The following is a 12,584-nucleotide window of genomic DNA, read 5'->3' as shown; positions in this document are numbered from 1 at the left end:
TTTTTGTTCTGTTTTGTTTTTTTGAGACAGAGTCTCACTCTGTTGCCCAAACTGGAGTGCAGTGGCACCACCTCAGCTCACTGCATCCTCTGCCCCCTGGGTTCAAGCGATTCTCCTGCCTCAGCCTCCTGAGTAGCTGGGACTACAGGCGTGTGCCACCACACCTGGCTAATTTTTGTATTTTTAGTAGAGATGGGGGTTTCACCATGTTGGCCAGACTGGTCTTGAATTCCTGACCTCAGGTAATCCACCTGCCTCAGCCTCCCAAAGTGCTGGGATTACAGGTGTGAGCCACCATGCCCTGCTGCTAAAAGGTTTTTTGTTTTTTTTTTTTTTTTTTTTGAGATGGAATCTCACTCTGTTGTCAGGCTGGAGTGCAGTGGCACGATCTCGGCTCACTGCAACCTCTGCCTCCTGGGTTCAAGCGATTCTCCTGCTTCAGCCTCCTGAGTAGCTGGGATTACAAGCACATGCCACCACGCCCTGCTAATTTTTGTATTTTTAGTAGAGGCGGGGTTTCACCACGTTGGCCAGGATGGTCTCAATCTATTGATCTCATGATCCTCCCACCTCGGCCTCCCGAAGTGTTGGGATTACAGGCATGAGCCACAGCGCCTGGCCCGTTAAAAAGGTTTTTACAGTGGCTTCTCTTCACCTTTCCTCAAGCCCTGGGGAAGTGTTGAAAAAAACAAAGAAATCAGCAATGTTCATCTCCAGTGGAAAGTATTGGTGCAGAGACTTTCAGCCAACTACTTGGCTAAGGAGGGGACTGTGCAGGCTCCTGAACCAAAGGCTGAGCTTCTGAGCCAGTGACTCCCACTGACCCATTCTAACGAATAGGGAAGCCAGTCTCTTGGCATATCGGTGCTGGGTGAACCTAGGAATTCTGATGCCACCAGCTTAGATGAGCATCCCGAGGTAGGAAACCAACTTGTGGTTTCTGGGTCAGATGTGACTAAGGCTGGGTGGGGCGTATCTGGTATCTCCAAACATTTTTGCAGGCATGTGACCATGTACTTACAATGGAACCATTTCTATTGTTACAGCTTTGTGATTCAACACTTCCGGCGAGAAGATGGGGCACTCCACAGTTGTGTGGGCCATGTAAGCCTCACCAGAAGTGGAGTCATCTGAGACTCACAGAATGGTGCTGGAGACAGTAATCACCCCAGACAGGGCCCTGTTTAGAGAAAGTCAATTCTGGGGAATGGAAACCTCATGAAATTCAGGCCCAAACTTGATTTTACCCAAGGCCTAGATTAAAGTGAGTTTAGTGAGGAACTCCTTTCAGGCATAAAATTTAAGAGGGCACCAAAAAACTCAGGAAATCCAAGATAAATAATATCTTAACACAACATTTTTTAAAATCAAAATTAATGCAAAAAATCCATGATGAACAGAATACCAACATTTAAAATATAGGCAGGCTATTGTTTATGACCTTGCTTTATTTTGCAATGGGAACAGTCACTACCAATGAGGCTTTATGAGAGTTGACAATAACGTGTGAACAGATTGAATAACATGGAACTTTATATGCAGTCATTTTTTTATTGGAATGCTTTTATCCACTTTTTCTATTTGGTTCAAAATATGGAAGGTGAGTGCATATAGGACATATATTTTTTCTTTTGTCTTGGGCTCAAATATGGTTCAACTCAGTACTGGTTTTTACCCTCAAAGGAAGTAAAGTCTAAGAAGGGAGTTCTAACTGTTTTACCTTAAGCAAATTACTTAATTCCTCTGCCTATTTTCTTATCTTTTTTTTTTTTTTTTTTTTTTTTTTAAGACAGGTCATGCTCTGTCACCAGGCTGGAGTGCAGTGGCCCAATCTCAGCTCACTTCAACCTCCGCCTCCCGGATTCAAGCAATTCTCCTGCCTCAGCCTCCTGAGTAGCTGGGACTACAGGTGTGTGCCACCACGCCCACCTAATATTTGTATTTTTAGTAGAGACGGGTTTCACTATGTTGGCCGGAATGGTCTCTATCTCTTGACCTCGTGATCTGCCCGCCTCGGCCTCCCAAAGTGCTGGGATTACAGACATGAGCCACCCAGCCTGGCCTATTTTTCTTGTCTTTAAAATGAGAATAATCACACCACTTTTCAGTGTTGCTGTGAAGACAACTTGAGGTACTATAGGCTGAGTTCTTAATATACACCTTGCTATAGACACTAAACCAGCACTGGACTCCTTCCCTCTTTCTGTCCTGCAAGAATGGTTCCTTAATGGGGCTGACACTTATTCCCATGGGTTTCTTATTGCTATTTGTCCTGTTCTGGGCAAAGTGGAGAGCAGTTTTACACTTAACTGACATGCAACAGTGCAACTTTTGAATTAATTCTGATTTTCTTGATTAATAATCATGGACATTCTAAACTTTTTAATCAAGTCCCTTCTGCTTACAACATTACATAAGGCAACTAGACTACAGCCCGCTTCTATCAACTGACAATCTGGACAGGCCAAAAATAGCAAAGTCCTTATAGAAAAATGGTACATGCCGGGCGCGGTGGCTCACGCCTGCCTGTAATCCCAGCACTTTGAGAGGCCGAGGTGGGTGGATCACGAGGTCAGCAGTTCAAGACCAGCCTGACCAACAGGGTGAAACCCTGTCTCTACTAAAAATACAAAAAAAAATAGCTGGGTGTGGTGGCGGGCGCCTGTAATCCCAGCTACTTGGGAGGCTGAGGCAGGAGAATCACTTGAAACTGAAAGGCTGAGGTTGCAGTGAGCCAAGATTGCACCACTGCACTCTAGACGGGGCAACGGCAGCAAAACTCCATCTCCAAAAAAGAAAAAAAGAAAAAGAAAAGAAAAGAAAAAAGAAAAATGGTACATTATAGAAGCACTAAAAAAGTACACTATTCATGTAGATTAGAATTAAAGGTCAGTATTGTGTCAGCCTACTGTAACAAAATACCATAGACTGGGTGGCTTAAACAACATTTATTTTCTCACAGCTTTGAAGGCTGGGAAGTCCAAGCTTAAGATGCCAGCCAATGCAACTTCTGGTGAGGGCTCTCTTCTTGGCTTGTAGATGGCCACCTTCTCACTGTGTCCTCACATGCTGAAAGAGAGACAGAGAGAGCATATGCGAGTGAGCTTTGGGGTCTCTTCTCTTCTTACAAGGACATGCATCCTTATCTTTTCTTTTTTTTTTTTTTTGAGACAGAGTCTTGCTCTGTTGCCTAGCCTAGAGTGTAGTGGTGAGATCTCGGTCACTGCGACCTCTGCCTCCCTGGTTCAAGTGATTCTCCTGCCTCAGCCTCCCAAGTAGCTGTGATTACAGAGGCATGCCACCATGTCCTGCTAATTTTGTATTTTTAGTAGAGACGGTGTTTCACCATGTTGACCAGGCTGGTTTCGAACTCCTTTCCTCAAGTGATCCATCCGCCCACCCCCACCTCCCAAATTGCTGAGATTACAGGTGTGAGCCACTGCTCCTGAAAAAGGACACTAATCCTATTGAATCAGGGCTTCACCCTTACGACCCTATTTAATCTTAATTACTTCCTTGTTCCCAATGGAGTCACACTGGAGGTTAGGGCTTCAACATATGAATTTTGAGGGGACACAATTCAATCCATAGCTAGTATGAACTCATGGTTTTAAAGATATAGATAAATAGATACAAAAATAAATATAACTGGGTGCAGTGGCTCATGTCTGTAATCCCAGCCACTCAGGAGGCTGAGGTGGGAGAATTGCTTAAGCCCAGAAGTTTGAGGCTGCAATGAACTATGGTTTTGCCACTGCACTCTACCCTGGGTGACAGAACAAGACCCTGTCTCTAAAAATAAATAAAGCCATAAATGTGTGTGTGTGTATATATATATTCACATACATGTACATATATGCATATGTATGTATATGAACAATCACATTCACACACACATATACTCCCCAGCTCTGCTGGTAAAGAAGGCCTAGAAACAGTGATAGTGTAGTGGGAATAACCACACTTAGCACTCAGATACTGACTTCTCAGTAACCATTCTCTACAAAAAGGGACTATGGATCCTTGGAGAAATGGTTGACTCTAGAATGAAGTTGAGAAAATTCAAGATGAATGAACCTGGAACATCTTGTTGTGCCAGAAAGTAAGGAGGTTCTCAAATAATAATGGAGACATGTCAAAGGACCAGGAGTCAGGTTAAAAGGGCTCCCACTGGCCAAAGTGGGGCAATTAGGCATCAAAATAAAATATAACAGTAATAAATTATAATGTAATAAAATAAGAATGTTTAAGTCCACATTAATATCAATCAGTAAATTAAAAGGGGAAAGAAGAAAGCTCTTCCTTACAGTAGAATGCTCACTCATAAATGTAGAAGGAATGACATAGTTAGAAAATCATCAGTGGTTACTAGAATTAGTGGGTGAAAGTTTATTGATTAACAGGATACTTATATAGTCTAAAAAGTATCTCTTCACAAATTACTTATTAATTATAAAGAAAAAAATAATGACTACAGTGGAGAGACCTAGCAGACACCAAGTTAATCAAAGATCAAAGTTAACATCACCAATGCTGGGGCAAATGATCATAACATGCCTCCTGATACAATGCACTGGGAAAGACACAGCACCACTTCTGTGATACACCTGCTAAAAAATACATAATCAGTCAGGCTGGGTGTGGTGGCTCACGCCTGTAATCCCAACACTTTGGGAGGCCGAGGCAGGTGGATCACAAGGTCTGGAGTTTGAGACTATCCTGGCCAACATGGAGAAACCCCATCTCTACTGCAAATACAAAAAATGATCCCAGTGTGGTGGCGGGCGCCGGTAGTCCCAGCTACTCAGGAGGCTGAGACAGGTGAATCACTTGAACCCGGGAGGCGGAGGTTGCAGTGAGCCCAGATCGCGCCACTGCACTCCAGCCTGGGCAACAGAGCAAGACTCCGTCTAAACAAACAAACAAACCATAATCAGTCTGGATCACATCAGAAGGAAACATCAGACAAATCCAAAGTGAATGATAGTCTATAAAAGAACTGACCAGGTGGCCAGTCATGGTGGCTCATGCCTGTAATCTCAGCACTTTGGGAGGCCAAGGAGGGCAGATCACCTAAGGTCAGGAGTTCGAGAGCAGCCTGGCTAACATGGTGAAACCCCGTTTCTACTAAACATACAAAAAATTACCCGGGTATGGTGGCGCATGCCTGTAATCCCAGCTACTGAGGAGGCTGAGGCAGGATGATAGCTTGAACCTGGGAGGCTGAGGTTGCAGTGAGCTGGGATTGCACCACTGCACTCCAGCTTGGACAACAAGAGCAAAGTTCCATCTCAAAAAAAAAAAAAAAAAAAAAAAACAGAACTGGCCGGGCACAATGACTCATGCCTGCAATTCTAGCACATTGGAAGTCTGAGGCAAGAGGATTGCTTGAAGTCAGGGGTTCGAGACCAGCCTGGGCAATATAGCCAGACCCTGTCTCTAATAAATAAATAAATAAATAAATAAATACAAAAGAACTGGCCTGTATTCCTCAAAAGTGTCGAGGTCAAGAAAAACAAAGGAAGATTGAGGAATAGTTCCAGATTGAAGGAAACTAAAAAGACATGAAAAGTAAATGTAATGTATGATCCTAGACTGGGCTGGGCAAAAAGAAATAGCAATAAAAGACATTATTTGACAATTGTTGAAATTTGTACATGGACTGTGAGAGAGTATTATATCAATTGAAATCTTCTGATTTTGATAATCATGCTGAAGTTCTGCAAGGGAATGCCCTTGCTCTTAGGAAATACACATTGAAGTAGTTGGAGTTAAAGGACAGGATGTTTCCAATTCAATCTCAAGTGGTTCAGAATGAAAGACAGCCTGCTCTGAAAGACAGAGAAAGGGAAAGAGAGTATCAGAACAACAGTCACATGGAAATTCCTTGCATCATTCTTACAACACTTTTGTAAATTTAAAATTATATTGGCCGGGCACGGTGGCTTACACCTGTAATCCTAGCACTTTGGGAGGCCAGGGCAGGTGGATCACCTAAGGTCAGGAGTTCAAGACCAGCCTGGCCAAAATGGTGAAACCCTGTCTCTACTAATAATACAAAAATTAGCCAGGCATGGTGGGGCACACCTGTAATCCCAGTTACTGGGGAGGCTGAGGCAGAAGAATCACTTGAACCCAGGAGGTGGAGGTTGCAGTGAGCCAAGATTGCGCCATTGCACTCTAGCAAGGGCAACAAGAGTGAAACTCTGTCAAGAAAGAAAGAAAGAGAGAGGGAGGGAGGGAGGGAGGAAGGGAGGGAGGAAGGAAGGAAGGAAGGGAAAAGAAAGGAAGAAAGAAATTAGATCAAAATTAAAAGCAACCAAAAATACACCAGTCAGTCAAATAAGTGTTTACTAGCAAATCAGGGTTAAGCAGTATGGCAAGCAGAGAAACAATTATTAAGCAGCATCTACTGATTATATATAAATATAATATAAATGCACACTTTAACAATAGTAATTCCTCCAATCCATGAGCTTGGGATATTTTTGCTTTCAGTTATAAGATGAATAAGTTCTGAGATCTAATGTACAGTATGGCAATTATACTTAATAATAATAGTATATACTTGAAATTTGCTAGGGGAATAGATCCTAAATGTTCACATCACCCATACACACAAAAAGGTAACTATGTCAGGTGACAAGTATGTTAATTAGCTTAATTGTGAGAATCATTACACAAGGTATATTTATAAGGTATTGAAACACCATGTTGTAACCTTAAATATATACAATATTCTATTTTTTTCTTTTCTTTTTTTTTTTTTTTTTTTTGAGACGGAGTCTCGCTGTGTCCCCCAGGCTGGAGTGCAGTGGCGTGATCTCGGCTCACTGCAAGCTCTGCCTCCCAGGTTCATGCCATTCTCCTGCCTCAGCCTCCCAAGTAGCTGGGACGACAGGTGCCCACCACCATGCCCAGCTAATTTTTAAAATATTTTTAGTAGAGACGGGTTTCACTCTGTTGGCCAGGATGGTCTCAATCTCCTGACCTCGTGATCTGCCTGCCTTGGCCTCCCAAAGAGCTGGGATTACAGGCATGAGCCACTGTACCCGGCCACTTTTTTTCTTTTTTTGAGACACAGTTTTGCTGTTGTTGCCCAGGCTGGAGTACAATGGCGCGATCTCAGCTCACTGCAACCTCCGCCACCCAGGTTCAAGCATTCTCCTGCCTCAGCCCCCTGAGTAGCTAAGATTACAGTTGCCCACCACCACGCCCAGCTAATTGTTTTGTGTTTTTAGAGGATTCGGGGTTTCACCATGTTGATTCTGTTTGTCAATCACACCTCAGTAAAGCTGGGGGAAATAAATACATAAATCATATGTAAATTGCTTGAGGTCAGGAGTTCTCTGTTAGAAGACGGAGAACACGTACATCATCAGGATGCTTTTGACTTCAAGTAACAGAAAACCCAACATCATCACTCAAGGTTCTGGCAGGAAACATTCTAACTTATTTCTCTCCCTCCTGTCTCTTGTGGGTGTGTTTTATTGGCCAAACCCAGTTGAAAGCCAGAGGAGAAGGGAAGTCCCTGATGTAACTGAAGTGAGTCAGCCCCCAGGGCAAGAGCAGAGTGGAAAAATGGCAGAAAGTAGATCAAGAGGGGGTAAACAGAAGATACTGCACTAATTAAACTGAATTACACAGGAGAAGCTTATTCTCATACATATCATGAAGTCCAGAGGCAGGGAGATTACTAGAATGGGTCATTCAGCAGGGCGATGGTGTCATTCATTTTTCTGGTCTGCTTACTCAGCACATGGGCAGTATCTCTCCTCATGGACCCAAGAGGGCTGCAGCAGTTCTGTGAGTAAAATTCAACCAGAACTATATTCATTCCCACGCATTCCTTTCTTTAAGAAAGCAACTACTACAAATAAAAATAATACCTAGAAATTAACCAAAGAAGTGAAAGATTTCTACAATGAAAATTGTGAAACACTGATGCAAGAAATTGAAGAGGACACAGAAAACTGGAAAGTGATTCGCTGTTCATGGATTGAAAGAATCGTTATTGGCCGGGCGCGGTGGCTCAAGCCTGTAATCCCAGCACTTTGGGAGGCCGAGACGGGCGGATCACGAGGTCAGGAGATCGAGACCATCCTGGCTAACATGGTGAAACCCCGTCTCTACTAAAAATACAAAAAACTAGCCGGGCGACCTGGTGGGCGCCTGTAGTCCCAGCTACTCGGGAGGCTGAGGCAGGAGAATGGCGTGAACCCGGGAGGCGGAGCTTGCAGTGAGCTAAGATCCGGCCACTGCACTCCAGTCTGGGTGACAGAGCGAGACTCCGTCTCAAAAAAAAAAAAAAAAAAGAATCGTTATTGTTCAAATGTCCATACTGCTTAAAGCAATCTACAGATTTAATGCAATCCCGATCAATCAAAATACCAATGACATTCTTCACAGCATTAGAAAAAAACCATGGGAGGCTGAGGCAGGAGAATAGCTTGAACCAGGGATGCGGAGTTTGCAGTGAGCCAAGATCACTCCACTGCACTCCAGCCTGGGCAGCAGAGCGAGACTCCATCTCAAAAAAAAGAAAACAAAGAAAAACCCTAAAATTTAAACAGAACCACAAAAGACCCAGAATAGCTGAACCATAAAGCCTCACAGAAAGCCACAGGAATGGCTTGTACTGTACACTGAACTTAGTACAGAGCCTTCTCTTGCTCTGATCCCAATTCAAAACTGGTAGCCATGGAGGGGACTCTATAAATATGGTTAAGTAGTACACTCAGATGTGGTATGTTGCTTCCGAAATCAGAAAAGATCTACCAAGCATTGTGCTTCTTTTCTCAAGGTAGGTGGTGTGAAGTATAGGTGTCTGTCACCATAGAAGGCCTATTTTCAGATGGTTTAAGCCATTAAATGTGCCAGAAACTTCATATAACATGGGCAGCCCCTGAATTTTTTTTTTTTTTTTTTTTTTTTTGAGACAGAGCCTCACTCTATTGCCCAGGCTGAAGTGCAGCGGCTTAGTCTCAGCTCACTGCAACCTCTGCTGCCTGGGTTCAAGAGATTCTCCTGCCTCAGCCTCCCGAGTAGCTGGGATTACAGGCGCCTGCAACTGCACCCAGCTAATTTTTGTATTTTTAATAGAGACAGAGTTTCACCATGTTGGTCAGGCTGGTCTTGAACTCCTGAGCTCAAGCAATCTACCCACTTGATCTCCAAGTGCTGGGATTACAGACTTGAGCCACCGTTTCTAGCCTGCTAGGATTGTATATGACAGAAAAGAGGAGAATTGACAGCATGCTCCAGATGTCTGTCAGACCCTTTCTCTTGCCTCCCAAGTTCTTGTGCAATGGGCCCATAAACAAAGTGGTCATGGTGGCATAGATGGAGGCTGCCCAGGGATTCAATTATGTGAACTTCACCTTTCCAAAGCTGACCTAGATAACATCACTGTTGAGTGCCTAATCTGCCAACAGCCGAGACCCATAGAAAGCCCTCCAATATGGCACCACTCACAGAGGGGACCAACCAGCCACTGGTGGCAAGTTCATTACACTGCACCTCTTTCATCATGGAAGGGCTGAGATTTGTCCTCATTGCAATAGACACATATTCTGAATATGGATTTGCCTTCCTTGCCCATTATGCTTGTGCCAGAAACAGCACCGATGGACTCACAGAATGCCTTATTTACCATCATGGGCTTCCCTCCCCATAACAATACTTCTGGTCAGATAACTCATTTCACAGCAATGGGTCCATCGCCATGCAATTAACTAGTTTTACCACCTACTCCATCACCTGAAAATGGCTGGGCTAGTTAAAAGGTGGAATGGAGGGCCCGGCGCAGTGGCTTACGCCTGTAATCCCAGCACTTTGGGAGGCCAAGCCAGGCGGATCACCTGAGGTCAGGAGTTTGAGACCAGCCTGACTAACATGTAGAAACCCCATCTCTACTAAAAATACAAAATTAGTTGGGCATGGTGGCGCATGCCTGTAATCCCAGCTACTCAGGAGGCTGAGGCAGAAGAATTGCTTGAACCCAGGAGGTGGAGGTTGTGGTGAGATCACACCATTGCACTCTAGCCTGGCAACAAGAGCAAAACTCCATCTCAAACAACAACAAACAAACAAACAAACAAAAACAAAGGAAAGGTGGAATGGCTTACTGAAGAGTCAGTTACAGTGCTGTTCAGGAGACAAGACACAGAAAGGATGAATTCTGTCTTACAACATGCAATATATACTTTGAATCATTTGATGCTATCTCTTCCATGGCTAGAACTCATGAATCAAGGAATTAAGGGTAGAAGTGGTAGTGGATCCACTTGCTACTATCCCCAGTAACCCACTAGCAGAATTTTTTTTTTTTTTTTTTTTTTGAGACAGAGCCTCACTCTGTTGCCCAGGCTGGAGTTCAGTGGCACTATCTTAGCCCACTACAACCTCTGCCTCCCAGGTTTAAGCGATTCTCATGCCCCAGCCTCCCGAGTAGCTGGGATTACAGGTGCACACCACCATGCCTGGTTAATTTTTGTATTTTTAGTAGAGATGGGGTTTCACCATGTTGGCCATGCTGGTCTCGAACTCCTGACTTCAGGTGATCCACCCACCTTGGCCTCCCAAAGTGCTGGGATTACAAGCATGAGCCACCACTCCCAGCCCAGAATGTTTTATTCCTATCTTAACAACCTTGACCCTTGCAGATTTGGGAGTCTTATTCTACAAGGTGGGAGATGTGGGGAAGATGTTTCAACCAAGTGCCATAACATAGTTCCATTGTATTGGAAGATGAGACTGTCCATTTTGGTGGTCTGTGCTACTGAGTCAACAAGCAGAAAACAGATTATTTTACTGGATGAAGTGATTGATCCAGATGGTCAGGGGAAGCTGGATTGCTACTACATAGTGAGGTATATTAGTTTTCTTTTTTTCTTTTTCTTTTTTTTCTGAGATGGAGTCTCAGTTTGTCACCCAGGCTGGAGTGCAGTGGCTTGATCTCGGCTCACTGCAAACTCTGCCCCCCAAGTTCAAGTGATTCTCCTACCTCAGCCCGCCACCACGCCCGGCTAATTTTTGTATTTTTAGTAGAGACAAGGTTTCACCATGTTGGCCAGGCTGGTCTCAAACTCCTGACCTTAGATGACCCACCCACCTTGGCCTCCCAAAGTGCTGGGATTTACAGGTGTGAGCTACTGCAGCAGGTGAGTTTTCTACTACTGTGTAACAAATTGCCGCAAACACAGTGGCTTAAAACAACACCCATTTATTGACCCACAGTTTCTGTGGGTCAGGAAAGTTGGTAGGGCTCAGTTGGGTTGTTTGCTGAAGACTCACAGGCTGCAGTCAAGGTGTTGGCCAAGGCTGCACCTTGGAGCCTGGAGGCCTGGCAGGGGAAGAAGCCTCTTCCAAGCTCAAAGTGTTGGCAGAATTCATTCCATTCGCCCCGCCCCGCCCCGCCTCGCCTCTCCTCTTTTTGAGACGGAGTTTTGTTCTTGTTGCCCAGGCTGGGTGCAATGGTTGCTCACGGCAACCTCCACCTCCTAAGTTCAAGTGATTCGCCTGCCTCAGCCTCCCGAGTAGCTGGGATTACAGGCATGCACCACCACACCTGGCTAATTTTGTATTTTTAGTAGAGATGGGGTTTCTCCATGTTGGTCAGTCTGTTCTCGAGCTCCTAACCTCAGGTGATTCGCCAGTCTCGGCGTCCCAAAGTGCTGGGATTACAGGCGTGAGCCATCTCGCCTGGCCATGATTTCTTGCTAGCTGGAGGCTGCTCACAGTTCTCCGGGGGGTTCTACAGCTCTTTGCCACATGGGCTTTTGCCAATGGCCACTTACTTCATCAAGCCAGCAAGGAGAGTCTCTAGAGCAAGTCTACAAGCAAGACAGACTCGTAGACTAGCATAACACAACCATGGGACATCACATAACATAACCATGGGAGTGCTATCACCTTTGTCATGGCCTAGGCTCCTTCTGGTTAGCAGTCAATCTCAGGTCCTGTTCCTATTCAAGGTGTGGGGAACACATAAAAGTGTGAATACCAGGCGAGGTGCGGTGACTCATGCCTGTAATCCCAGCACTTTGGGAGGTCACAGCAGGTGGATCACTTGAGGTCAGGAGTTCAAGACCAGCCTGGCAAACATGGTGAAACCCTGTCTCTACTAAAACTACAAAAAATTAGCCAGGTGTGGTGGCATGTGCCTGTAATCCCAGCTACTTGAGAGGCTGAGGCAGGAGATTAGCTTGAATCCAGGAGGTGGAGGTTGCAGTGAGCCAAGATCTCACCACTGCACTCCAACCTGGGCGACAGAGCAAAACTCCATCTCAAACAAACAAACAAAAAACAAAAAACAAAAAACGTAAATACCAGAAAGCAGACATAGTGGGGAACTACCTTACAGTCTGTCTGCAACACGTGAATAGGAGGACTATGTCTGGAAACCAGAGGATCCTCAGGGTGTACCAAGTGGTACTTCCATGCCCAGTAGTAAAGGTCAATGGAAAGCTAGTAGCCAAAAGAAGGTAGGAAGATTGACATCTCAGGACCTTCAGAAATGAAACTTTAGACCAGGTGTGGTGACTCATGCCTGTAATCCCAGCACTTTGGGAGACCGAGGTGGG

The sequence above is a fragment of the Rhinopithecus roxellana genome, chromosome 11 (genome assembly GCF_007565055.1).
Source record: "Rhinopithecus roxellana isolate Shanxi Qingling chromosome 11, ASM756505v1, whole genome shotgun sequence".
NCBI lineage: Eukaryota > Metazoa > Chordata > Mammalia > Primates > Cercopithecidae > Rhinopithecus > Rhinopithecus roxellana.
The sequence above is the reverse complement of the archived record's forward strand: the minus strand, read 5'-3'. Positions refer to the sequence as shown.